This window comes from Hemicordylus capensis, chromosome 2 (assembly GCF_027244095.1).
Source record: "Hemicordylus capensis ecotype Gifberg chromosome 2, rHemCap1.1.pri, whole genome shotgun sequence".
NCBI lineage: Eukaryota > Metazoa > Chordata > Lepidosauria > Squamata > Cordylidae > Hemicordylus > Hemicordylus capensis.
In genome coordinates this window covers 128,529,504-128,554,669 of record NC_069658.1, presented here as the reverse complement: position 1 = coordinate 128,554,669, position 25,166 = coordinate 128,529,504, and the positions used below count along the sequence as shown (strand labels likewise).

The following is a 25,166-nucleotide window of genomic DNA, read 5'->3' as shown; positions in this document are numbered from 1 at the left end:
AAATCTTCTGTCCTGCTTGTGAGTGCCCAAAGACATCTGGATGGTCATGCTGGAAACAGAATACTGGGCTAGATAGACCATGATTTGATCCAGTGAGGCCTCTCTGATATTCTTATTCTGTGAGGCAGCTTGACAACTTCATTGAGCACAAAGGCTTCTGGAGGAGAGAAGAGATCCCTTTTCCACCTATTCTCTAGAACCGGTTCTTCCGTTTTAAGAAGTCTATCACAACGTATCTATCTTCTATTTTTTTTAGTAGATTTTTTTTATTTAAAAGAAAAGAAAGAACATGATTGCATTGTCGTCTCTTGAACTTCCAGATTACAATAATTGCATTTAAATATTACAAATAACTATTCAGAAAAGCCTCTTCCACCCGATTACCCTCCCTTACCCCATAGCAAAGTTAAAGCAAACATACAAGTGTAGGTAATATACATCAAGTGTCATTTTTAAGAGAAGCCAAACCTTGGAGATGGATGAAGACCTTGCAGAATATTACAATTTATAAAAGGTTCCCAGATTAATGCAAATGATTCATCTGAGTTATGGCGTAAGTAGGCTGTAACCTTAGCCATCGAAGCATACTCCCATAATTTTAGTGACCATTCATCCAGAGTCGGTGTTATCTGTGATCACCAATTGGCAGCATAAAGTATCCAGGCAGCAGTAATCATATATAAAGATAACTGTGTGTATTTAGAGGGGATGCTAGGTTTATTCACATTTAACAAAAAGAGCTCTGGCAAGTAAGGGAATTTTATATTTAGAATTTGCTGCATCTTAAAGTGATTTCCCCCAAAAAACTGTTGAGCTTTACTACAAGTCCACCACATGTGATAAAATGTCCCTGCATGCTGTTTACATTTCCAACTGTCTCCTGGATAATTACCATCTATCTTGTTAATAGTCGCCAGAGTAGTATACCATCAAAAAAACATTTTGTACCAGATTTCTCTTAAATTACTCTTTGCTGTAACTTTAATGTTCGTCTTCCATTGGTATTCCCAGTCTTAAAGAACAATTGTTCTGTTTATGTTTTGCATCCATTTAATCATCTGTTCCGTTTCTGTATCAAATTTTACCAACAGCTTATATATCAATCCCAATAAATGGTCAGCAGTTTTAGTTACTATTTCTTCAGTTAAGTCTCTCAGCTTTCTGCCTTGTTTTTGTATTTCTTTCTGCACAGTTGAACTCATTTGTAAATACTGAAACCATGGAGGTTCTTCAAGCCATTCCGACCTGAGGGTTTGAACTGATTTTGGTCTAACCTTTCCAGTTGTTAAATTTTGCAAAGTATATCCCTTCTCTCTCCAAAGATCGTATTTGCTGGATGTTTCTTCTTCATAAAATATATATATTCAAAATCGATGCCAAAGGCAATAGTTCTGGACTAATCCTTTTCTTATATTTGTACCAAACACTTAATAAGCTGTTTCTAATTGTTTGTGATCTTATTTCTGGGTTATTTCTTTTTGTATTAATCCATAAAAGCATATGTAATCCTTCCGACAGGCCTGATCCCTCCATATCCGTAAACGAACTGTATGGTGCTCTAATCCAGTCCGAAGTCCATGTCAAACAGCTAGCATGGTAGTATAACTCAAGATTTGAAACAGCTAATCCTCCCCTTTCTTTTATATCTTGCCTAATCTTGAATTTAACTCTTGGTTTTTTGTAGGCCCAAATAAAGGAATTTAATTGTCTCTGCCATATATCCAGTGTTTTATCTTCAATCTTGATTGGAATCATTTGGAATAAAAAGTTCATTTTTGGCAATATATTCATTTTAACTGTTGCTATCTTTCCGAACCAGGAGAGATCTAATTTTTTCCATCTTTCTAAATCTGCTGAAATGAGCTTCCATGTTGATAAATAATTGTTCTTAAACAAATCCCTGTTATTCCCTGTAAAGTCGATGCCTAGGTATTTAATAGGTTTTGTCGTTATCTGGAATCCAGTCTTATCTTGCAGATAACCTAATTCCACAGCTGACAAATTCTACATAATAATCTGAGTTTTGCTTTTGTTGATCTTGTAACCGGAAACATTGCTGTATTGGTCTATGTATTCTATTGTATCTAGAGAGACCTTTGGTCAGGTCATAGTAAGAAGCAAGTCGTCTGCATACAACTTTATTTTATTTTCTTGGTTCCCCATCTTAATTCCACAGATTTTTTGTTCTTGCTGAATTTTCTTTGCTAAGGGCATATCCATCTTCTAGAAGATGGACTCCTTGGATGATAGATTGAGGTCAGAAGGCATGAAAGTCACATTGCTACTAATGAGTAGTGATGTGTCTCTCCTCGCCAAGACCTGTGTACATGCAAAATGAGTATTTTGCAATCCCACCTTGCATCACTTTGTAATGACACAATTGATCCTTCTTTGCTAGAATTTTTGCTGCCATTCTTTTGCCCAGTAGCCCACTTGGAGAGATTCTTCTAGCACTCTTCACCAGGACTACCTTTGCACATAATGGCAAACTGTGGGTCCAATGGACCCACAGTTTGCCCCCATGTCATCTGCTGTGCTCTCAGACCATGCTGATCTGCAGTCTGGGAGATTGCAGGGAGGGGAGGAACTTGCTGTGTGGGCTTCCTCCTTCACATGAAGGAAAATTACAACAGCCAATCAGAGAAGGAGAGAGGGAGGAGCTTCCTACCCTCAACTCTAGTTTTACACAGTGGCCTGAGGTTTTGGCAGCAAAAACCAATTGGAACCAAAGGTTCCAATTCAGGTTTGGGGTTGAAAACCTTGAGTCACTTTTGTATCGGAATCACAGGTTCCCCCATTCAGACAACCACAAACCTGAACCTCTGGCATGGTTGCCTCCGGTTTCATTCATTCATTCATTTGATTTCTATACTGCCCTTCCAAAAATGGCTCAGAGCAGTTTACACAGAGAAATAACAAATAAATAAGAGGGATCCCTGTCCCCAAAGGGCTCACAATCTAAAAAGAAACATAAAGTAGACACCGGCAACAGTCACTGGAGGTACTGTGCTGGGGGTGGAGAGGGCCAGTTACTCTTCCCCTGCTAAATAAAGGGAATCACCATGTTAAAAGGTGCCTCTTTGCCAGGTTAGCAGGTTTGGCATTATGTCAGAAGGTGCCAAAGTTTCCCACAGGAGCAGCTGCAAATAATGCTACACAGCAAATAATTAGGGGTGTGCAAATAGGTTTGAATCTGAACTGGTTTGATATCAAACCAGTTCAGTTCAAAGGTTTTGGGTCAAGCTGAACCACCCCCAGTTCGGCTCAACCCCAGATCAAACACACAGCCCAGTTTGGGGGTTTGTCAAACATTTGTGGGGAAATGTTTTTCTCTCTTTTTAACTTACTCCTCCGGGGTGCTTCTCCAAGATGGCGGGGGGGGGGTGTCCATGGAGGTTCCCCCTACCCCTGCCAGCCTTCCTTTTTGTGAAAATCTCCTAGTTCAGTCATCTTTGGCCCTTTCCAGGCCTATTTCCCGGCACAGTGGCTATTTTGGAGGCCGCCACATCTGCGCAGTGGGACCCAGGACACACAGTTAAAAGGGCAGGGGGGGGGTCCAAAAAAATGTTTGATGCAACCCCCCCCCCAAACCAAATGGGGGGACAGGTTGAAGGGGGTCAAAACCAAACTGTGGTCTGGTTCCAACTCGAACCAAACCAGGCCAGGTGGTTTTGTGCACAGGCCTACAAGTAATGACTTCAGGTATACAAACATGGAAAGCATAAGGACTTGTGTGAGGTGGATTTCTTTGTTGTTTTCAAAAAGCAAATAGGTCTCCAAACACAGCTGGAATATAATAGGCTGGTGCAGTGCCACAGAAATCAATGGGATTGTTTCAGCAGGCCTAATTCCCCAAGAACCTGAGGTAACTTTCAAAAATGCTGAACAGCCAGGCGCTTCCATTGACTTCAACACTTGTGGAAATTAGGCCAGTCACTGAGGTCTCTTAAGAGCATACCTGGAATTGAAATCCTATGGTTGTCCTAAAGGCTTTTCTTTTTCAAAGTAGACAGAAAATGGCAAATCCGGTCCCATTTCTGTAAGGAGCTCTAGGTAGGCAGTCCCTGAGGAATAGTCAGTGAAACCCAGCTGAGTACTTTGAGTGAGCTACACGCAGAGTAGAAGTTCCACATCAGAAAAGCAGAAACTCTTGATCTGAAAATATGGCAGAGCAATCCTAGCCTAATAGACTTCAATAACCAAGGCAAGATATTAAAATGAGAGCTGGCAACCAATTGATGTTTAGTGTATTTGCCATTTGCTGTTGAACAGATCAATCAACTCAATTTCAGTATATTTGCACATCACTAAAACATCCATATAGGTGCCTTTTGAGGTACTGAAGGAAGCATGAGACAGTTTCCAAACTAAACAGATAAAGGTTACTACATTGTTGGAAGGAAAGGCCATCTTTGATCTTCCCTCACTTTCATTCCCTATTATAATAACACATGAGAACCAAAATAATTGGGAACAAACAAACAAATGTACTCTTAAACCCTCTGCCTCACCAATTTGCATATGCCCTCACTAATTAAAATTGGCCTTCACTGATTAATCAACCAAAGCTTTATTTGACTGATCTACTGATTAAACTCCAGTTCAAACTTGCACCCAATTAAAATGCTGCCCTCTTGTGAAATAGATTTTCTGATTATATTTGATTGACAGGTGGTTGTTTTTCATTTGACAAGGTTCAGTTTCAAACCTCAGGTTAATTAGTGGAGGTGGGTGAGTGGGTCATCTTCTGTAGGTAAAAGCCCCCATTATTTTCCTAACATCGATAAGGAACCTCCTTATCAGCTACTCTTTGAGGGGGTTCAGAGACACGGGCACCACCTTAGTATATCCAATGCATTTCTTTTGCCACATATAAACAAAACACTTTTAGCAGACAAGACAACCTTTCTCGCTGCATTGCTGAAGGACTAGAGGAAAGGGTATGATGGAAAATAGCCTACAAATGAACTGCTGAGGGACAAGTGACTGCTTTGGGAATGAGTCTTATTTCACAAAGTCAAGCTGGGATTTCTGTATCTTGGGCATGGCACATAAAGGTAAAGTGTGCCGTCAAGTTGGTATCAACTTCTGGCGACCACAGAGACCTGTGGTTGTCTTTGGTAGAATACAGGAGGGGTTTACCATTGCCTTCTCCATGATGCCTTTCAGCATATTCCTATATCACTGCTGCCCGATATAGGTGTTCCCCATCGTCTGAGAAACGTACCAGCGGGGATTCGAACCTGCAACCTCTAGCTTGCTAGTCAAGTCATTTCCCCACTGTGCCATTAGCACATACATTGAGCAAATATGTAGATCAGAGTTCTTTCCCACTTGTTTCAAATTCACACCCTGAGGGAAAATGTAAATACCTTTTAGCACTATGTGGAATTCTGAGGTGGAGATGGTGATCAATTCCTGTCCAGCACAGGTAATCCACCTCTGAGAAGTTTCAGAGGCTAGCTTAATGTTGGCCACATCCGCACATAAAGCAGAATGGTGTGTTCAATAGACCCATGCTTCCACCACCCACCCCTGCTCTCCTGTCTGAATTTGGACATAATGGAGAGCAGGGAGCCTGCAGTCAGTGAGACTGCAGAGAGGAGGGGGAACTGGTTGTGTGGGCTTTAATGATGGACAGCCCACATAGCCAATCACAGCCAGAGAGAGGGAGGAGCTTCCTCCCTCAGTTGCAGTTTGAGGGAACACAGCCTGCAGTTCAGCATTCACATGTAATGCAAGCTGTGTTTAATCTCAGGTTGTGGTGGTGAAATTCACTACAACCCGAGGGTTCAAACTGGAGTTTGGAGAGCGGAACCTTGGGTCACTTGCTGTGCAAAACCGAAGTTTTGAAGGGGCGTCTTGCATTTGGACATATAAGTTTGGCAATATCTGGCCCCTTCAACCCCCGTTTCGTGTTATGTGCAGATGCGGTCATGATTTCATCCAACATCCATGGACAATAAAAAAGAGGGAAAGAGAACACTGCCATTGCTGCTCCCTGTACACCAATCTGTCCTCCTCAGCTGTTTGATAAAAGCAACAGTTCATCCGTGCTGACTATGAAAGGAGGCTGCTATTGTGAAGATAAGATACAAGCAGCGGCTATTGAGGATGGTTGGTATGGGGTGGGAACAGGGTTGGCAGTTCCTGTTGCTCCTTTCTCCTCCAAGGGATTGCAGAAGATGACAGTAAGTCAGCCCTCCAAATCTCTCCTGCCTTGCCAACTGTTGTATGTGTGTGGAAGGGAGCTTTCATCTGCATGCCAGACAGCCAGAGGAGAACCTCCACCCATGTATTTGCTCAGCATGTGAACTGAGAACCTTCATGGGCTTAAGAAAAATCTATCCAAGCTCTGGCTAAAACCAAAGGGCATTTGTGCACAAGTGTGTGTGTGTATGCAAACACAACAGGAAGGCATATTGGGTGGGTCTCCCTCCCTCCCGCTCACTCCCCGCACCCTCCTTTTTCCAAAGAGAAGGCAAATGGCATATGCACATTTGGAATCTGAAGCCAGGATACTCACATCTTAAAAAGGAGGCAATATGTTTTCCATAAGGTATCATTAACCCGTGGAACTAATTCATGGCCACATGAGATCAGTGTGGCCAAGGGCTTAGCAGCATTAAATATAAAGAAGAAAAATGCAACATCTATTACAGAGGTGAACACCAAAAGACATATTGGCTAGCTGAAATAAAAATTCTTCATGCTCCATAAGGATGAAACAACTGCTGTGTGGCAAAGGTTAGGAATAAAATTTCCATTACAAGCAAGTTATCCCATCAGTGTGCATGTGGCGCATGCATGCCATACTTTGAAAAATGGCACCAGCAAATTCTCCTAGAAGAAATTTTTACAAAATGCAAAAGTTCAAAGTGGGAGGAGAATGATGGCAGTTGTCAGAATGGGACAGCCATATGTGATGAACTGCTGCACTAAACTGATACAGCCTATTTGACTGTGTGCTGCAGGCTCTTATTCATACATATCAGTGAGATGGCCATTATCATGAAGGGCAGGGACTGTTTTTCTATATGCATATAACTTATGCTGAACCTTTGCAAGGGGTGGCAAATGTAGCATAAAGTACTAGGAGCCTTGACCAGTGTCATGGCAAGGCTGAAGATGGCCTGGGTGGAAACTCGGGAGCACCCTGACACTCCTCTGCCTGCCACTTTGCTCCCTCTGCTGCCCCTTAATTGGCCCCTTTGCTTGCCCGCTACGCACTCCACCCCCCGCGATGGCAGAGGTGTTCCCACGCTCCAGCCAGCTCTAGCCCCTGCACTCCAGCCCTGCTCCATCCAGCACGGTCAGTGGCTGGGCTTGGGAAGCAGCAGCAGATGGCAGGAGCGCTGTGCACCATGCTGTGGATGGGCAGTGCCACAACCATGTGCTGCTGCAAGCTGGCCAGTGGGGGTCGGCAAGCAAGGCATCCCCTGTGAGGGTTAGGCAGCTCTGGGAGGCAAGGCGGCACAGGTTCTTCAGATCCGTCTGCCCTGTTGACCCTCCCATCCCGCTCTTGACAGTGGCCCCTTCCATCTGGCTTCTGTTTGATTCCCAGAAAGCCCCTGAATGACACAACAGCATGATGTAACATCATTCAAAGAAGAATTTTTCAGCTGGAGGAAAGGAAAGGAAGGGCAACATGAAATAGGTGCTTGTTTGTTTAAGGTGGAAAAGGACACCTGCCATCCTCACTAGCAAGCAATAAGCTGCCGCCAGCCAAACTAAGAATTTTGTGGGAAAATTATTGAAAATGAAAATTATTATTATTATTATTTATTTACACAGTCAAACAGGTGTTATTGACTGGTTTGTTTTATACAGACATCAAGTCCTTCCAAAGGTCCTGGGATGACTGAATTTTATTGTCAACGTTGTTGCTGTTGTTATAGATATAGGCTGTTCCCAGTAAAGCTGCTTTTTGTAATTGGCTGATGGTGAGTTCTGTGGCCCCTATGGTGTTGAGGTGCTCTTCAAGGTCTTTTGGAACTGCACCCAGGGCACCAATTACCACTGGGATTATTTTGGTCTTTTTCTGCCACAGCCTTTCAATTGCAATTTGTAGATCTTTGTATTTTGTTATTTTTTTCTATTTCCTTTTCTTCTATTCTGCTATCCCCTGGTATTGCTATGTCGATTATTTTGACTTGTTTTTCTTTCTTCTCAACTACTGTTATATCTGGTGTATTGTGTGGCAGATGTTTGTCTGTTTGTAGTCGGAAGTCCCATAATATTTTTGCATCTTCATTTTCTACCACTTATTCAAATTTTATGGTCCCACCAATTTTTGGCTACAGGTAGCTTGTATTTTTTGCAGATGTTCCAGTGTATCATCCCTGCTACCTTGTCATGCCTTTGTTTGTAGTCAGTCTGTGCAATCTTTTTACAACAGCTGATTATTATTGTTATTATTATTATTATTTACATTTTATATCCCACTCTTCCTCCAAGGAGCCCAGAGTGGTGTACTACATACTTAAGTTTCTCCTCACAACAACCCCCTATGGGGTAGCATTTCACCCATCTGATCAAGTCCACAAAAGCTAATGCTGCAATACATTTGTTAGTCTTTAAAGTGCCACTAGACTCTTTGTTGCTTTTTGCTGGAAGAGACAAACATGGCTACCCCTCTAAAGTCTGTCTGTCTGTCTGTCTGTCTGTCTGTCTCTCTCTCTCTCTCTCTCTCTCTCTCTCTCTCTCTCTCTCACACACACACACACACACACACACACACACACACACAGAGAGTCAAGCATGGTAGGCAGGTTGTGCCCCTGCAACATATCTGTTTTGTGGGGTTTTTTTTGCTAATCCTGTTTCCTGCTTCTGTTGACCCCAGTCATTAAAAATCAAGTCTCTTTATCTTTTCAGAGTCGACTTGCTTCCCCTTTGTGGCCATTCTATACTACACTGAAATGTTGTTAAGAATGGGACATAATGCTGGGAAATGATTTTATATTGGTTAACATGTTTCAGGCATTCATACTCAGCAACAGCTGATGGCATTAGGGTTGTGTGTTTTGTTTTGTTTTTCTGTTTTGTTTTTGGCTCGAATCCAAAACACCCCAATTTTGTTCTTTGTTCAAAATTGCAAAATCCGAATCTGAAACATTTTGAATTTTAAAAAATGGCCCTGGGGCAAAAATAGTGGGTGGCAGTGGTAGTGCCCAATGGGTGGAAACTACCACCCAAATTGCAGAGGGATTGGGCAAAGGGCTGATTTTTGGTGAATTATTGAAGTTTAAGATTTTTCCCATAGGGAATAATGGAGGTTTAAGTATAGGTTCACATCAGGGGGAAAGGGGTGGCCCAGAGCAGAGTACTGTGGGTGGTAGTGCCAGTGGGGGCAAGGAAGATGCCAGAATTATTTCAAAAGAATTGGACAGAGGGCTGATTTTTAAAGATTTCATTGAGTTTACGCATCTTTAAGGTTCTTCCCCATAGAGAATGATGGAGGTTTCAGCAGCCGCATAACTGCACTTGGAGGGCACCGGGGTGGCCCAGAGCAAGTGGTGGTGTAAAGCACATAGGGTGCTAACCACCCCATGGGTTGCTAAGCCATGGGGTACTGGGTTCTGTTGCTTCTGAGATGTTTTGAGTGTAGATTCTCTGGTAGCATATGAGAGTGGATTCATGGTTTGTCATTGAAAATCTCATATGCTACCAAAGAATCAACACTCTGAACACCTCAGAAACAACAGAACCCAGCACCCATAGGTTAGCACCCTATGTGCACTACACCACCACTTGCTCCTGGCCACCCCAGTGCCTCCAAGTGGAGTTATGGGTCTGCTGAAACTTCCATTATTCCCTAGGGGGAAAACGTTTAAAGATTTGTAAACTTCAACAATTCCTAAGAAATCAGCCCTTTGCTTTATTCCTTTGGAATCTGGGTTGTTCCAGGCACCCCTCAGGGCACTGCCACCCAAGCCACTGTTTTGCCCCTCATGCCCCCTTTCTACCCCGAATCTTCCCCAAAGACATGTAAACTTCAGAACTTATTTAAAAATCAGCCCTTTTCCCAATTCCTTTGGAATATGGGTGGCATCAGGCACCCATTGGGGCACTACCACCTGACCCACTCTTCTGCTCCAAATCCCCCTTTCTGCCCCAAATCCACCTCAAATAACATCAACATAACACATTAACAACAACAGCAAAGCTTTGCAAAGAACCAGGCAGATTTCCAAAGGTCATGCACATCCACATCCCACCCCCCCAGAAATGCAATTGATCTACACACAACAGTGTGAAACAACAACAATGAAATGCACACTGCCCCACACAGTGTGCACACTGCCGCACTGGCCATTGAGGGTAGATTTTACCCTCAAATTTGCTTAAAAGGAATAAGGAGGCAATTGCCAGCAGATCGTCCCATGCTTTTGTTGGCCAGTCTGCAGGCTGGAAGGGCTGGAAATACAAACAGATGTCAAAACTAAAAATGGGGGCTGAAGGAGAAAGACTTTTCGCGATTGCAAAATGGAGTTCCAGAACAGCTGAAACAACAAAACATTTTGTATCTGAAACAGGGATTTTCTGTTTTGAGCATTGGGTGTTTTGTTTCGGCTACAAAACAGCCGAAATGGCCTGTTTTGGGCACAAAATGTTTTGTATCCAAAATTAAACACACAGCCCTAGATGGCATATATATTGCATATCTGTTCAAAAGGCCCACTGGCTTACTTGTCTTATAGCTAAATTGTATCGCTTCATGTTTACTGTGGTAATGAAATACAATGAGGCTATTCTCATGATTGGCTAAAATCAGGCTAGGGGAGCCTAACCCAATTTTAGCAGAACGTGAGAACCTCAAAGCGAGTAACTAAAATGCAGCCTCCCGGCTCGGGGGTCTCTCCAGCATGCTCTGTGCACTCACGCAGAGCATGCTGGAACTTCCAGGGGCCCTGTGGCCCCCAAACTCCCAAGCCCCCGCCAGCTCCATGACGGAGCCTGCAGTCGTGTGGGCGGCCGTTCCAGCTGCCCAGGGCTTCCCCTCCAGTCATCTGCAGGGAGAGCGGGCTTATCCCACTCCCCCCCCGCAAACCCGCTCTGGGCGAGTCTCACCGATCGTGAGACTCATCTCAATGTCTCAAAGTTTTTGAGTGCCACCATGATAGTCATCCAGTCAGACAGAGGAACAAATAAGAATGGTAGAAGTGACTTTGTTTGGTGTCCTTGCACTCTGAAATAAGTATATGACATGCTTTCTTCAGGCTGCAACAGAGTTCTCATCTTGAACACCTGCTGCTTCCTAATAAAAACAATAAAGCCCCATTGGTCATTCGCTTCCCTCTCTAATGTCACTGTGTTGATGTATCAGCATTCAAAACTAGGATATTGCATACTCTTACAAACATTCTTAACTTAATTTGGAGCTAATGCTTTCAAATCCAATTGAGTGTTTGCTCTATAGTAGAATTTTTGTGACTTTTCTGCTTACTTGCAGGGAACCAAATATGAGACTGTACATTGGAACTGAAATGTCTCCAAAGTGATATTCAAAAGAGTATTTCAGGATTCCTCTCAAGGAGAAACATCAGAATTTTTTTTTTTTACATGGTTTCTCCACACACACCTGACCATACACTAAGGCACCTTTTTGTAGTAGATCATCAGGTTGTAACTGGCAGATGTACCGAATGCTACGTTATTTCTCTCTCTCCCTCCATTTTTTCCTCAACTTGATGCATTTCAGATAATTTCATTTTTTTCAGTCCCACCACTAAAATGGCCTTATCGCTGACACCTATCAAACAAAGTTCAGTGAGTGGTGGGCAGGGAAGCAGATAGGTTCATGTGGACATAGGCAGTCTGCGAGTGAATCTGCTTCCAAATTATATAGGATTTTAAGCAGGCACTTTAACCCTCATCTGGAGTCATCTTTTTACACATGAGTAGGACTTCCTGCTCCCACTGGATGCCCCCCACTTTTCAGGCCAGAGAACCCACTATAATTTCACTCCAAGGGAGTGCAGCAGTGACCCCCACATCCCAAGCATCGTGCCCATGTAACTGCACGACTCACTGAGAATGTGAGTTCTTAGCTAAGAAAATGAATGCTTCACCCCACACTAATAAGGATCCGTACTTCAAGAGCTCAGTTGTCAGCATTTCAGCTGCAAGGACACTCTGTGATTGACCTGAAGGCAAGCATCATGGCTCTGGGAGCTGGTCAAGTGCCTTTTGCAGGCCAGTCTCCCACCATCATCACATCTTTTGCTTGGTTTCTTGTCAGCAGTCCTTGGGCACACATTTCTTGGGTAGACACAAGACCATGATCTGCTATCCATCCAAGCCAAACACAGATGATGGTGCTTCCTTTTGTGGATGTGGTATTTGTTGCATTTTTAGGGGTCTGTCTATCTTGTTGTTTCTCATAACGGCTACATAGGTCAAACCCCTTGCTCAAGAGATCCTCTGCCAGCTCTACACTGGGCAAAAGGTTATCCTGCACATGCAACAATTTCAGGGCTGCAGCAAGGAGGTATCTGCCCTGATGTCACTGATGGATGTGCCCATGCGCTATTGGCACGTCTTTCAATTAGGAGAGCTGGTCTTGTGGTAGCAAGCATGACTTGTCCCCTTAGCTAAGCAGGGTCTGCCCTGGTTGTGTATGAATGGGAGACTAAAAGCGTGAGCCCTGTAAGAGATTCCCCTTAGGGGATGGAGCCACTCTTGGAAGAGCAGAAGGTTCCAAGTTCCCTGCCTGGCTTCTCCAAGATAGGGCTGAGTGAGATTCCTGCCTGCAACCTTGGAGAAGTTGTCACCAGTCTGTGCAGACAATACTGAGCTAGGAACATAGGAACATAGGAAGCTGCCATATACTGAGTCAGACCATTGGTCTATCTAGCTCAGTATTGTCTTCACAGACTGACAGCGGCTTCTCCAAGGTTGCAGGCAGCAATCTCTCTCAGCCCTATCTTGGAGATGCCAGGGAGGGAACTAGAAATGTGAGCACTGTAAGAGATTTCCCTTAGGGGATGGAGCCACTCTGAGAAGAGCATCTAGGCTCCAAGTTCCCTGCCTGGCTTCTCCAAGATAGGGCTGAGTGAGATTCCTGCCTGCAACCTTGGAGAAGTTGTCACCAGTCTGTGCAGACAATACTGAGCTAGGAACATAGGAACATAGGAAGCTGCCATATACTGAGTCAGACCATTGGTCTATCTAGCTCAGTATTGTCTTCACAGACTGACAGCGGCTTCTCCAAGGTTGCAGGCAGCAATCTCTCTCAGCCCTATCTTGGAGATGCCAGGGAGGGAACTAGAAATGTGAGCACTGTAAGAGATTTCCCTTAGGGGATGGAGCCACTCTGAGAAGAGCATCTAGGCTCCAAGTTCCCTCCCTGGCATCTCCAAGATAGGGCTGAGAGAGATTCTTGCCTGCAACCTTGGAGAAGCCGCTGTCAGTCTGTGAAGACAATACTGAGCTAGATAGACCACTGGTCTATGAAGAGTGGTGGAGCGGGGGCTGGCAGGTAGGCAGCACCTTCCCTGCCTCATAAAGTTACCCCACACACACCCTCCCAGAAGTGTACGGAACCAGTTCTGTGCACATCCCTACTGCAGTCCTTCTCCAGCTTGCTTCCAAAGGTCAACAGCACCTGTTAGGGGGTAGGATGTTTCTGTATCACAGCAGCATCATATTTTCAAACAGTACTTCTTTGGCTTTCTTGGCATGTGTTGCCAGAAGGGACAGCACTTCAGAAACCCAACAGCTGCTCATCATCTGTTAGGGCAGCCCCAGGAATGTAGCACTGCTACATGAAGCTACTGCCTAATGAGTTAGACCATTGGTCCATCTACAGCAGCATTGTCTACTCTGAATGGCAGTGGCTCTTCAGGAGTTTAGGCAACATTTTGATTTCTCCCTCAGGGTTCATGATGGTCCCTGCTACCTTTTACACACTCAAGGTCTCAAATTGCAAGGGAGGGAGTTGCTTTACTCAGTGCCTCCTCATGCCAGACTAAACCTATCTTGGTCCTGCCTCTCACTGGAGAACCCAGAACCTACCTCAGCACTGTTCACCAATCACTGATCCGCACACATTAGAAAGGGGATTGAAAATAAAAAGGCTAACATTATAATGCCCTTATACAAAACTATGGTGCAACCACACTTGGAGTACTGCGTACAATTCTGGTCACCACATCTTAAAAAGGACATTGTTGAACTGGAGAAGGTACAGAAGAGGGCAACCAAGATGATCAGGGGCCTAGAGCACCTTTCTTATGAGGCAAGACTACAACACCTGGGGCTTTTTAGTTTAGAAAAAAGACGACTGCAGGGAGACATGATAGAGGTCTATAAAATCATGCATGGTGTGGAGAAAGTGGAGAGAGAGAGATTCTTTTCCCTCTCACACAACACTAGAACCAGGGGTCACTCCATGAAATTGATTGCCAGGAGGTCTAGGACCAACAAACGGAAGTACTTTTTCACACAATGTGTGATCCACTTGTGGAACTCTCTGCCACAGGACGTGGTGACAGCCAACAACCTGGATGGCTTTAAGATGGGTTTGGATTACTTCATGGAGGAGAGGTCTATCAATGGCTACTAGTTGGAGGGCTGTGGGCCACCTCCAGCATCAAGGGCAGGGTGCCTCTGAGTACCAGTTGCAGGGGAGTAATGGCAGGAGAGAGGCCACACCCTCAACTCCTGTCTGTGGCTTCCAGTGGCATCTGGTGGGCCACTGTGCAAAACAGGATGCTGGACTAGATGGGCCTTGGGCCTGATCCAGCAGGGCTGTTCTTATGTTCACCTTTAAATACCTCTATTTCACCCACACATCCCTTCAAAAGCCTCCCATTTCCTTTTCTATTTCCCAACTCCACCCCTGTCCTTCCCCGATGAACCCCCTTGTCAACCCTCCATTTGCTGTTTCCCAAGCCTACGTAGCTCCATCTATCCCAGGCCATCTCAGGTTTCAGTTTGAAATTGATCTATTTGTTTGTTCCAAACAATAGGCCTGATATTATGGGAGGGATTGGTTTCATTTGCCCTAACTCGAGAGCACAGAATGATGCAATGCCTCAGACTGGTTCACGATCCATGAGACCCGCTTTTAAAAAAACTGTGGGGAGCACGGGCTAAGCCCGCTCTCCCTGCAGACGAGCGCGCAGATGAGCCGGCCAGATTGGCCACCCACATGGTTGCCAGCTCTGTGACGGAGCCGGCAGGGGCTGGGGAGCTTGGGGGCCACACGGCCCCTGGAAGCCTCAGTATGCCCTGCACAAGCTAGTTGTGCAATACTGGGGAGACCCCCTAGCTGGAAGGCTGCTTTTAAGCCTCCTGGTCAAGGGTCTACTTACGAGTAGCCGCGGCGCGGAGCCACGCCAGGGCTACTCACGAGCAGATAGCCCGGGTTTGCGGAGCACTCGCTCCGCAAACCTGGGCTAAGGGGCGGGCTACAGGAGTGGGTTAGCCGCTCCAGAACCACCAGGCTTTCCTAGCCCGATTTTTGTGATCGTCAGAATAGCCCCTGAGGCTATTCACACATGCCTGCAAAATGGGGCTAAGTCAAACCAGCCTGCTATTACATGTGTGTGTGTGTGTGCCTCCGAGATTGGCCCAATCCTGGCAGCACCACGGTGGCAAATCCACCTATGGAGCTTCCCACGAAAATGAGGTTAAGTGAGCAAGCACTCCCTTAGCCTTGTTTTTTGGATCGTTTGTCAGCCGCGGCTGCAAGCAGCCATGGCTAGCAGACCTGGGGAGGAGGGATCCCCATAATACACCATGCACTTGCGCTGTGCATTATTGGGGATGCGGGGTGGGTGGGTGATGCATGGTGATGCTTCCTGGCACCTCAACCCTTGGAGCTACTGGCAGAAGCCGCTGATCATCTGGGTGGGCAATCCACCTGCCCCAGGAACGGAAACTGCTCACGTGCAGGGAGGTAAGCTCTTCAGGCTTCCTGCCTGATAACCCTATAGCCCTTTCTCACTGGTTATGAGAAAGGGCTCAACATCTTCATCAAGGGAAATGAAACTGAAGTTTCCAAAGAGAGACAGGGAGCCGGGTCTCACGAACAGTGAGACCGGGTTTGGAAGGGTGAGCGGGGAGAGCGGGCTAAGCCCGCTCTTGCTGTACATGAGCAGAGCGGGAGCCCTGGGTGGCCAGATCAACTGCCCACACGGTTGCCAGCTCCATGACAGAGCCAGCGGAGGCTGGGGAGCTCGGGGGCCACACGGCCCCTGGAAGCTCCAGTATGCCCTGCATGAGTGCGCAGGGCATACTGGGGAGGCCCCCGGAGCCGGCTTTTTGCCTCCCCTCGGGGGTCTACTTGTGAGTAACTGCGGCGTGGAGCCGTGCTGCGGCTACTCACGATCTTTAAAACTAGGTTTGCGGAGTGCTTGCTCTGCAAACCTGGTTTTAGGGCAGGGGTAGTTAGGCAGGTTATCCACCTAGGAACTACCGGGCTCTCAGCCGAGTCCAGTGGTTCACACGATGGGGCAAAATCAGGCTAGCGGAGGCCAGCCCGATTTCTCCCCATCGTGTGAATAGCCTCAAGGTGTTTTCCCCCATCCCAAAAGTCTTAATATGGGCATGGGATAGATACCACCCCATCATAGAAAGCCCATTAATTTCTGAGGTAGTTTTAATCCCAATTGATTTATAGGAATGGGATAGAAACCACCCCACCATAGGGATTCCATTCATTTCTGGGGTGGTTTTTCTCCTAATTGTCTTAACATGGGAATAGGATAGAAGCCACCCATTCATTTTGCCCATTCATTTCGTGGTAGTTTTCTACCCTGTGTCATATTTTCATTAATAACACAAATACCATAAGTGCTGAGGGGCCATTCTTGTGGATATATTGCATACCAGAGTGCAGGTAAGAGTTTGACAACAAGAACATAGCTAGGAACGTGCAGTGGTTTCCTTGTTTATGCAGCTTTATGCAGCTGGGGGTAGAAATGCACCCCAAAATCTGGGTGAGGGTTAAATTGGGCCTGGAAATGAAGGCAACCAGTGTAAGTGTTACAAACTAGATAAAATGCATGCAGAATACTCAAGCCTCATCTACATCTAGCATTTGTGTTTTTAACCAATTGAAATTTCTGAGCAGTCTTTGAAGAGACGAAAGGCAGAGGGAGGAGACTGAGAAGGGCATGGTAACCAAGTTAGGAGAGCACCATATGGCCAAGAGGTGCAGAAGTGAGTAAGGTTAGGATCCCACACTAATTTGAAGGAATCTCAATAATTCTTGGGAGGTGCAAATGACAGCTGGGGGTAATTTTCACTGGGGAAATGGTGTTGAGGAAAGGATCAGCTCCGACATGGATCAGCCTCTCACACCTTTTTCTCCTACTACCATTTAAAGGGATGGGAGATCCAATCATGTAAACCTGATGTCTCATTTAGTCTGATCTGAGGAGTGGGAGGTGATAAGGGAGATGCCCATGGCCAGGAGTTGCAGAGGTGAAGAAAGCTAAAGTCTACATAATGAAGCAAAACTTTGCAGACTGTTATCTTTCAAATTTGAAAACAATATTGTCAAACCTGAACTGCTTGAAAATATTGCAATTAAATCCTCGCCTTTTATTGTGATTAAATCCTCATCAGGTTGCAATTAAATCCTCACCTTTTCGGTCTCCATCCTGCTCCGAGCTGTTTGGGAGAATACAGCTCCTCCTCTTCCTCCTTTTCTTTTACCACCAAAAACTGTTGTGCAGAGCTTTTGTGTGAACTTTGAATTTCCCTAATTATGCCTGGGCATTTAAATGAAGACATCTTTTCTTAATGAGATGGCAATATTATCCTGCAAAGGAACACCAGGTGAAGAATCCCGCTTTTGTTTTAGGCGGCAAAAGTCCCACTGCAGCTGTCTGTCGGCATTCAGACCACCACAGGCCCCATGCTTCGTGAGTCCTATGTGCCAAGAAAGACAATTTCACACAGAGTTGCCCTTTTTGTGCCTGCACCTTTGGATGCCTTTTGCCAAGCTTAATCTTTTAATTAAACTCTGCATGACAATGAGTCAACTATTCGCTCTGCTTTACTTGCAGCTGCTATTTTGATAGAGTCATCGATACTGGCTTGCCTTGACCTCTGCATGGTCAGAGTCACTGGCAAAATTACATAAACCGGCTTTAAAGCACACATTCACTACCTCCCCAATAAAAGGGCACTTTAAAAGATCATTAAGGCTTCTGTTTATGCTTGTTTTTGAGACAACGTCTCGAAACAATTGGACTTGCATATTATGCTTGCAGTTTTATGCTCTCCTCAGAAACATAAAACCAGCCAGCTATTCCTGTGCAATAAAGCCATTTTTCCCCTCAGTCAGCCCCTTTCTGCAAAGTTTCTTATTCTAACAAATCAATGCCTGAATGGGATCAGCATTCTGAGGTTATCTTTCCATTTATTCTTAGAAAAGCTACAGCAGGTTGGGGGCATGAACTTATTAGGTAGCTTTCCTGCTCCCGCCCCCCACAAACCATTGCAATTCAGTTACAGAAATAGGGGAGAGATATTCTCCATTCCTGAGAAAGGTCCTGAAACTCTTTTTTTTTTTTTTTTGCTTCCATCAAAATTCATGGGATGTTTCTCCCAAGCAGGAATGTCCAAATCCATCTCAGCACCTTTCTTGAGGGGAAATCTGGTGGCAAACTAGCTCTCAGCAGCTGCTCGGAGCACTTCTTCACTAATCCCAAACTCCCAGTAGGATATCCATTATGGCTGACAGGCAAATGTACAGGTCAACTAACAGCCTGCATCAATGTTTTATATGGATTTCAGAGAGAAGCATGGAATTCAGAATGTCACAAGTTGTACTGAAACTCTTCTTGCTCCCCTCAAATTCCCTGTGCATTTCTGCTGAGACTGAACCACAGATTTTGTGTTGACATTTCGTCATAGGCAGAGCTGTACTCAGACTTGTTTTAGGGCAAAACTGGGAGTGGCTTAAGGATGTATGAACACTCCTGCCAAGATATTGTACTATGTGTGTGTATGCATGTGTGGCCCATGCACCAGGGGTGTAGGGAGCTTGCCAGTGCCCTCGGGAAAGGATCCCATTAGTGGCTGCTCTCTGCACAGCTACACATGTGCCAGCCACGCACCCTGTGCCAATGTCAGATTCAGGGGACATGGCCCACCCTTAGAAGGAGCTGCAAAGCCCCTCTCCTGCTCCTTCCCTCAGCCAACAAATGAAGGGCCAGCTGGGTGCTTGCTTTCTCCTCTTTGCTCAAAGTGAGGGGGGAAAGAAAGCATCCAGCCAGCCATTGGTTCGCTGGGAAGGAGGAGGAGAGGGGCCACACCTCAAGCTCCCAGCCAAGGAGCGCTTTATTTGGCAACTGGGTGTGGGAGGAGGACAAGGGGATATGCTGGGAGAGGGGCAAGAGGATGCCATGGCAGCACCTCCAACCCCGGCAGCCAAAGGACATTTGTCCCTCCCTACCCAGTGGTGGCTGCGTCACTGCTGTGCACACTTAACATTGTCAGATCCAACCCAGTCAGACAAGAAAATGGCTTGACTGCCTCCATCCCCCACAAACTGGGTAGGAATTCCAACAGTGTTTCAATATGCAGTCGGGGACCACCACCCCTGCCCTTCCTTTGCCTTTTCCTGTCTTCTCCTGCCCCTCCTGATCCCTTCACTTACATGGAACCTAGGTGGGGCAAGGGACAGTAGGCACTCACTCCACCCAGAGCACTGGAACTAACTACCTCACCAACTTGCCACTTGCCTATCTTGACAACTGTTACTTTAAAAGGTACTTTTCCTGCTTTACGCTCCATGTAGGTCTCCAACCAGCATTGGAGACTGTGGGGATCATCGTTATTTTAAGGGCTGCAGCCATATATACGTCATATGCTCCCTTTGACATTCTTTGGCTGTATCTTTGATCAGAAACCTCTACCTCAGTGGTAGGCAAACTTAGCTATTGTTGAACTACAACTCCTATCATCCCCAGCCACAAGGGTGCCTACCTCTACTCTACATGCATGTCAGTTTCAATTTGGGTGAATTTTGAAGGCAACTGAAAATAAAATCCAGAGGTGGTGTAATTTAGTGGCTACAGGCTATGGATTACTCTGTGCAAATCTTGCTTCTGCTGTGAACACACTAGCTGCCCTTAGGCAAGACAGTCTAACCTCAGCTCTTTCTCCCCCATAACCTCAGCCCTCTGTCTGCGATGTTGGGATAATATTGTTTATCTGCTTAATCAGGTCAATGTGAGGATTACCCAAGCACTTTGAACATTTAGTGCTGAATACTTCTAATAATTCTAAGTGTTGTTTTTTGTTTTTGTTCTTAGATTGTAACAGAGTGATACACTAAGGGAATGCTGCATAAATGTTTCTTCAGTGCTTAGCTAAGCTGGACCAAAAGGGGTTTTCCAAGGCACATGCTGAAGCGCCTGGATTTATTTCACAAATCTACATCATTTCAGAGAGGAGGTTTTTCACTGTAGGATGATACACAACACTGCAAAGATAAAGGGATATAAGGAGACATCTTTTATTGGATCCCTACAAGAGAATGTAAACTCTCAAACCCTCATTGGGGTACAACTGAAAAGTTTCAAAATAACGTTTGAAAAAAGACATTTGTACAACTTATACAAATAAATCAATTTCAGCTATGTGTTGCCTGGATTAAATTATATTTCCAAAACACATAATGGAGAAAATATTGTATATTCAAAGCCTGATTTTGGTGAAGATCATGAGGCTCTTCACATGATTAGTGTGAAGAGCTGTGAGAGGGTTCTGCGGGGAGAGCAAATTTAGCCCGCTCTCTACGCAGATGAGCAGATTCTTATAGCTGGGCAGTCAGATCGGCCGCTCACACAACTGCCGACTCCATCACAGAACCGACAGGGGCGGCAGGGATCGGGGGCCATGTGGCCCCCGGCAGTTCCAGGATACCCTGCGTGAGTGTGCAGGGCATCCTGGAGAGATCTCCAAACCTGGGAGGCTGCTTGCAGCTTCCTAGCGGGGGTCTCCTCTTGTGTTGCCATGGTGCAGAGCCACATGATGGTGGCACACAATCAGAAAACCCGGGTTAGCAGAACACTCATTCCGCTAACTTGGGCTAAAGGGAGGGCTACTTTGGCAAGCTAGCTGCCAGAGCACCACTGGGGTCACCCGCGAGCCTGCTGTTTCTCACAATGGGGAAAAACTGGGCTGGGCTTCTTTAGCCCGGCTTCTCCCCATTGTGAGAATAGCCTCCCTGTCGTCTTTAAATCTTGTTTGGTTGCTACGACTGAAACTATCAACCACTATAACCATTGGAAATATTTTCAATTCAGACTTTGAATTGTGACTAGCTGTGTCTTGGCACTTGAAACCTCTTGTAAAGTATTGTTCTGTAGTTGGGAAAATGTCCAGTAGGTTAAATGAACTTTGTGAATACAGGAGATCAAGGCTATATGGGGATGGGGATCTCTTGTTGTTCAGCTTCCTCTGCTATTCCCTGCTCTCTTAATATGTCTCCTTCTCGCCACAACTTATTGATCTCAGCCAGTGTTCAGAAAATGTGGAGAACAAATTAGATTCATGCTGAGCAGGCTCCTCTCCATCTTCTACTGGTGAAATACAATATTGTAAACTGAATATTGTTAACTTGAAGGAGATGGCGGAATAAATGTCTCTCCCCTTACTATACCCAATATGGTACCGGATTTAGTCTATGGGCAAAACCAGAATGAATCTCATTTTGAAATAAATATTCTTTTAAGAATATGGAAGCCAATATTCTCATTAAGAAATTTACAAAAATTGCATTAAATTAATTTTAATTAAATCACAAAAGTATGAAGCAATCTGAGCTTTGAACCTGCCATAGGCTTATCTTTGCAGAAGTTGAATTTTACTTATTTATATTTATTACTTTTTTTAAATTCCACCTTTCTTCTAGGGAGCTAGGGCAACATATATTGTCTCCCCTTATTTTATCCTCACAAGAGCAGCGGGGATTCAAACTGGCAACCTCTGGCTTGCTAGTCAAGTCATTTACCACTAGTTGACTTTTAAAAACGACAGAATGGAGTGGGCAAACTGGGCCATTCTGTAAAGAAACAGAAGAAAAACGCTGCTTAGCCTGCTTAGTGATGCCAACAGGAGGGAGGGCTGCCAAAGGTTCCACTGAGAGAGATGCAAAGTAGGGAGGCATGCTAATGGCTTCTGTGAAGCCATGCCTCCATGCAAGGTTCTGGTCCTAATCCCCGCCCACTGCCTTATGCATGTTTCAAAGGCCGGGTAGGACAAAGCCACCCCCACCCCCAGAACAAGGCTGGGTGTATGGTGTTAATCAATCCAGCATTGCAGATAATAATATTTAGAAACTATTTTCAGTATAACTTAAGTTTTAAGGCAGCAGAATAAACCCAGAAATTAGTGCCAAAAATTGGAAGAAAAAATACTTCACTCCATCGCAACAAAACTAGTTATTAACTATGGATGGAGCAATAGCAACAATGGAAAAATTCAAAATTTGTCATGGTATTGCTGGGTTTTAGCATACATGTAAGAGACTTCCCTATATTTATTATCCCATGATGAAATGAATGCAACAAATTACAGTATAATAAGCTTTTGATTTAAGATTTGAGTTAAGGTTATTTCAATTTTCATGGAATTCTAGGAACATGGAAATTGCAAGTTAAGGTGCCAACCTTAACCTCTGTCATATAAGCCTTGTATGTTATGCTAGCTTTACAGATTAGGCTCTGTACTTTGCCTTGGTCTTTCAACTCAACATTGGGCTGGAGGGTAGTGTCTCCAGGCAAAAATTCAACAGATGCAGTTTCCTCCATCACTTGCTAGAGGGGCACCTGATTAATTTCTACCTGATGGATCTCTGCAAGGAACAATGCTTCTCCAAAATGCCACTTACTTTAATAAATGTCTAGGGAGCACTTCAGTCACACTGGTCCAGAGGAACCTTTTCCTCTCAGAAACACTGAAAAGTGATCACTAGAACTGGAAGTCCTGGGCCAGCACTGATCTGAAACTCTAGAGTTGGAGTTCTTGGGACTGAAAGACTAGCAGTCTTCTAAGCACTCCCTATGATGAAAAATGCTGCCCTCCACCCTGCAGCTCTAAGAGTATGATAAGAAACATTCATTATTTCCCTCAATAGGTGTGTTAGAAAAGAATGAAATGTTTACAGATGCTATCAGCATGTGGTTGGATTTGTTGACAATAAATTAATGCCTCTTTTTGTCATGACCCTTGGAGTACTGAGATGATGCCTGTAGTAATTCTCTCTTTCCATGTCTGACACATACCTGTGACTTGACTTTTACTAAAAGTAGTCAGTTAGGCTGACATTTGGCATAGAAAGAATGGTTTTATTGGCATTGCTTTTGAAGGTCAGACTGTGTGATGAATTAGATATATACGCACTGACTTTTTTGCGGCAAACAAGCAAAAAACAAAACAGGTTGTGAATATAGAAAAGAAGTGTAACTTTGTTCCTCTTCTCAAAAGCTTATCTATTTGCTAGAGGGCTAGTGGATTACAGTCTTTGTTTAGATGACTAAAAACTCTGGGTACTCTCCTTAATGTTGTAGGCCAGCCTAGCATCAACAGCACAAGATCCTTTACCATCAGTGGGGTGACTTTAGTGTGAGAAGGAACTTAGTGATGGTGCACTAATCCAGCACCAGAATCACAGTGGCTGACATCTGGAGGTCATTCACATGACCTGTGAGCCAAGCAGGGGGGGCGAGGAGGGAAGGCAGGATTGTAGCTACCTTCCCCCCCAGACAACTGTCATCCTCTTCTTGGCTGCGCTGCTTGCTCATGTGGGCCATGAGCCATGGTGCTCAGAGAGGCTTGGCAATCTAGAGGCTGGGAAAATGCAGCCCGGCCTCCAGAAATCCCCCAGTGCACCATGTGAGGAGCGCGGTGCATTGGGGGGAATTCCCTGCAAGCCCAGCACATGAGGTGCCTGGCTCTGTGTCTGCTGCCTAAGCAGACACACAACTGGGGATTGAGCTAAGTTTGCAACCTTTCTTACCTCAGTAAAAGCCTGGGGACAAAAGCTGGGCTACCCAGCAAGACAGTGCTGGGATCGGCCCTGATCCTGGTGCTTCATAGAGCTGATCCTGGTGCTTCATAGGGCTGCACAAGCCCTGGTAGGGCTGCTCGTGTGAACAACCTTCCAGACTAATGCTGCACTCAGGGGTGTAGCTATAATTGAGCAGATGGGTCCAACGAACCCAGGCCCCCAGCTCATGAGGGCTCCCCAGGTCCACCCCTCCCCATTTTCTTCATTAACTCTTTCTCTTTGAGAGGCCACCAGGGAGGAGGGCAAACATGGGCCCCATCTCCCCTAGCTACACCCCTGGCTGCACTAGTGCAATGAAGAAAGATTTAGACACACAAGAAGGTCACTTAGCTGAGCAGATGCCCAAAGCATCTATGGTCTCTGTCCTCATCTGCAGCAAGGAGAGCAGATAGCCTTATGCAAGTCCCTGCAACATTTATGGACCGAGGAAGAGGTTTCATAGCAGGAGGTGTGTCACACATTGCACAAACTGGCTTCCCCCAGATCATACCAACAGGGTGCCTTTACACGTGATGTCAACAAGTCCATTTCCCACCAACTGCCAGTTCCCAGCATGAGCCACAGGTTCTGCATATTTTGTGACATGTGAACCTGGAAGTGTCGGGTTGCCCAGCACTTCCCTCTCTCTAGCACCTGACATCTGTAACCAAGATCTGAAGTTGGATGGCAGATGTCGAATGGTGGAGGAAGGTGCAGCTCAGCAACCCAACATTTCCAGATTCAGATGTCACAAAATGCATGAAACTTGCAGCTCACACCGGGGAAGGTGCGCTCACTGGGAATCAGCGTTTGGTGGAAGTGGACTTGCCACCGTAACATGTGAAGTCACCCTAACTATCTTGCTTAGAAAACTCCTGCAGGGCGCTTTCCACACTAGACCCTACATCAGGGTCAGGACGAATCTCAGAAGTGTGCTTCCACACGTCATGCGTCGTGACACCACAGTCCCTACGTGGGCAGAAGGGTGCCCTTCACATTTCCAATGCCTTGTTGCAAGTCTAATCACTGTGATATAGAGCAAGGACGTTGTATATCCGGCATGAAAAAGTTGCTGGTTTTTTCAGGTTGTTAGTTGCTGCGAGACTGCTCCCCCTGCTGTTTATGTTCTGAATGCGACTTGCCGGAA

General features: G+C 45.3%; 1 long non-coding RNA gene across 3 annotated transcripts in view; it reads left to right on the top strand.

Moving 5' to 3' along the window:
* LOC128342362 (uncharacterized) overlaps positions 1–20,448 on the top strand; it is a 58,894-nt gene extending 38,446 nt beyond the window's left edge. For all 3 annotated transcript variants that reach the window (XR_008314932.1, XR_008314930.1, XR_008314931.1), the window contains exon 3: positions 20,280–20,448. This is a non-coding gene — a long non-coding RNA (uncharacterized LOC128342362). The remainder of the gene's footprint in view (positions 1–20,279) is intronic.
* The last annotated feature ends 4,718 nt before the right edge of the window (positions 20,449–25,166 follow it).